This window comes from Cannabis sativa, chromosome X, assembly GCF_029168945.1.
Source record: "Cannabis sativa cultivar Pink pepper isolate KNU-18-1 chromosome X, ASM2916894v1, whole genome shotgun sequence".
NCBI lineage: Eukaryota > Viridiplantae > Streptophyta > Magnoliopsida > Rosales > Cannabaceae > Cannabis > Cannabis sativa.
In genome coordinates, this window is record NC_083610.1 from 80,406,446 (window position 1) to 80,410,613 (window position 4,168).

Below are 4,168 nucleotides of genomic sequence, written 5' to 3' on the forward strand. Positions count from 1 at the left end.
ACAACACTTGATTTTCTGATGCAGAGGATCTTCATTATGCATTTCCCAATTGTCACTAACAATCTGTCTACACATAGGCTCCCTACTCCAAGCATTCTCAAACCGGAACCTTTTAAGAAACACCACCGGTTTTTGAAAAGCAAGATCAAGCCAAAGTGGAGAATGATCTGAAGCGGAGATCTCCATATTAAAAAGCTTTGCATCCGGAAAAAGAGAATTCCAAGCATTAGAAATAAGAGCACGATCAAGTCTAACTTCAATCCAGTTTGGCGTACCTTTCCCCTTCTCCCAAGTAAAAGGATGGCCAATTAACTCCATATCCAGCAACTCACACTCATCAACAACTTCTTGAAAACCATCCACAAGCCACCCTGGATAAGGACGTCCCCCACGTTTATCACCTTGAGACAAGACATTATTAAGATCCCCCATGATACACCAAGGCAACGTAGACTCCCTAGAAAGTTGACGAATTCTTCCCCAAGTGTTCGGTCTTAAGCTTCTTTGTGGTTCTCCATAAAAACCGGTAAGGCAAAATTCTGGATGACCATCCAAATTAAAGACCATATCTATATGATTAGTACTATAGCTGAGAAGTCTACCTTCATGTTGGACTTTCCATAACATAGCCAAACCCCCACTATGACCGACGGCATCAACAACAAAACAAGCTTCATACCCCAAACTTCTTTTCACAAACTCAATCTTTTCTTGTTTACTAATAGTTTCACACAAAAAAATCACATTGGGTCTCTTTTGGAACACAATTTCCTTCAAGAATTGAACTACCCGGGGGTTCCCAAGCCCCCGGCAATTCCAACTTAAAAAACTCATAATCCTTGGCGGGCCCAATTTTTGGTACCCGCCTTTAACTCGTTTTTTTGAAAAATACCAATTTCCACCGTAGCTTCTTCTGGGCCGAAACTATTTTCCATTCCCCCCTCATTTATTTTTTCAATAAAGCCCATTTCACTTTCAGCCACATGGGTCTTTGTTATAACCTCTTCACCACTCCCATTATCCACCAACTGTTGGGCCGGCCCTAAGCTTTGAATAGTAACCTGGCCCAACTCATCATTATCCTCAACTCTTCTTCTTTTAGGATCCGTGAAAACAAAAGCACCATTTTCAAATGAACTTTCCTTAACCGCATCCCCATTGATTGATATCCCTCCATTCACGGCATCAATTCTTTTTCCTTGATTCCCGCCCACAATCCCACGATTCTCTCCTACGATTTCTCCCTCAACTTCCTCATTAATCTCCATGTCCTCTCTGTCACCCTGATATCTCGGATCGGCCTCTCTCCTGGAACTGGTAGCAGTCGCCGGAGTACCACTGCTCCTTGGAACGGCGACGTCAGTTTGTAATGGTCTTGCCATATTATCACGAAGCCACCTTGCACCAATTTGTTTTTGAGAACGACGATCTGGGGCTTTCATGAATAAGCCATATGGCTTGACAATCTTCTCTACTGGTCCGTCAAAAACACGGGGGCAAAATCTTTCTCCATGCCCGAGTATACCACAGATGAAACAGAAAGTGGGCACCCTCTCATATTTGAAATTTGCCCAGAAATAGTCTTCCTTGGTGTAGTAAATTTTCATTCTTCTCTTCAGTGGTTTATCAATGTTAATCAAAACCCGGACTCTCAAGTATTCCCTCCAAATGCCAGAATAATTCTTAGGACAAGATGAAACAAATTGTCCAATGTAAGCGCCACATGCCCTCAACACTCGGTCTGACTGGAAACCCACTCTAAGATCATAAACTTGTACCCAAATCTCCATTGTGTTTAGTGGTACCAATCTAGGATTTTCTCCTAATTTCAATCTTTGAATAATCAAAGGTATTTTGTTAAATGTCCATGGTGTACCTTCAAGCACCCTGTTAATATCCAGTTCATGAAAGAATTGAAAAAGAAAACGATTAAACTCTAATTCTTTAACAAACATGCCTTTTACTGGACGCCAGAGAGAAGCCATGACATTTCGGACTGTATCAAAATCGGACACACGATCCGTGAGCAATCTCCCCACCAGACACCATCTTGCATCAACCTCATCCTCCAATTCAGAAGGATTATCAAATAAGACTCCTCCTTCTTCCTCATCGATCTGCAAATCATAGCATCGAACCTCCAATTCCTCTGCATCTCTGCTTGACGAAGCCATAACGAACAGACCACAACACACACCAAAACTCTATGTCAAACGATCAAAACCAATCAAACAGTATAAACCATGTCAATATAGACAAGACAGCAGCTTCCAATGTTTTTTTATTCTTACTTAAGTGTTTTTTAATATTTCTCATTTGATTTTGATTTTAAACAATAATAAATTCTAAAGAAACATTTGTACTCTACTATAACTGTATATAAGAGATTAAAATATCCTCTCATTATTTTGTCCAATCAATCAAAGAAAACATGTCAATTTCTTTTCTTTTTTTAATAATTAAGCGTGTGTAGGGTGAATATGTGATTGAATTATGTATTTTGTTAAATAATAATTCCAATTTAATATTTTGGAATGTACGCTAAGTTAATATTTTAAACTCAATTTCGGTCTAATAATTTTTTAAAAAATTAATGCTCGAGCTTAATTTCCTTTAGTAGTAACTTTAGATTTAGGGCAGATGGAAACTTCTGATTTCATTATACAATAGAAAAATTATTTGACTAATTTTTCGTAATGAGACCTATTTTCATTGTGATTACTTGTATTGATGAAGAAAAACTTACAAACCAAAAAATAGTATTAACTGTTATTTTAATAAAATTAATTTATAATTAAATAAATCATTTAATATTTGTGTTCTATAAATACTCCTCATTTTTCATTCTTCTTTCACACCATCTTCGACATTTTTCTACAAAATCATGTTACTATCACAAATTTTCTCTTATTTCTCCTCTCACAAATTTAATTTATTTTCCAAATTATTTTTTTACATTTTCTTTTATTCATCCATGGATTTCCAAAATTCTCTATGTTTACCTAGATTTTCAGAAACTAAAATAAAAAAGAGCTTAAGAAATTAAATAAGTAGTTAAATAATAAAGATGAAGATTTTTATATGATTTAAGTGTTAATAAACCTTAGTCTACAAGTTAATGTATTAGTCACTACGGAATATCTCCAAAAATATGGGTTTATTGCCAATCACCAAAGCATCGAGCCCTACAGTAACTGTGACAGTTGTCGCGATCCTTCGGCAGTCAAGGAGGAGATCGCTGATATGGTTGTTGAGGAGATGCGAAAGGTAGTGAAGCTAGGTGTTACGTGCAGTCTATGATGGCACGTTACAAGCTAAGTGATGCCCACAAGTTGGCCAAGTGGTGGTCAAGTGGTGGGGCATGTTGTGGTGCATGCAGGTGGCATGCTGATGCTTAGTTGTATGCAGTGGCATTTTCGTAAATATCTTCAATATTGTCCGGATCGGGACGGGACTTGGTATTCGCCATTTATTTGGGTCTACAAATAGAATGGTGCAATCGGTTTGGCGAAACTAGGTGATTTGGTATATGGTGCTTCCCATATGTCTACAGAGCAAAAATCATCTATGTTCCTGGTAGAAGGCTAAAAGCTCAGAATGCTCTTTAAGGGGGTACCCTGGTGTCAGCTCTCCACCACCCCTTGCACCTTGGTGCTAAGTGAGCTACTACTAGCCAGTGGGGACTAGTAGGGCGGGCATATGAGGACCACGAGGGGACTCATATGTCTCCATGAGTTGGAGTACTCATGGACATTATCGGGCCGACCCGGTAGTGCGTCGAAGAATGCCGCCAGAGGTTCAATGGTACGTTTCCCTTGGCTTGCCGGTATGCCGCTTGCACGAGACGTGGCCTAGATCCTCCAGGAGACGTCGTGGTGCGCCTAGGCCACGAGTCTCAACACGAGATGACACGGGTAGTCATTCGTGGACTAGTTTGCATACGCGCATGGGACGGATGCACCATGTTGGAAAAGGACAGAGGTCTAATGTATGCAACTGGTTTGGTGGCTTGTCTTGAGGGCCTGCCAACATGCGTGGAGGCATGGCGCCTTGAGGATTGGTCCATGGACGTATGGGAGTCCTTGGGCGACGAGGGAGACTATTCGGACAGTATCGAATGGGGCATGATAGAGGCGTTGGCACGTTGGCTTGGTGTTGGCATCTCGCC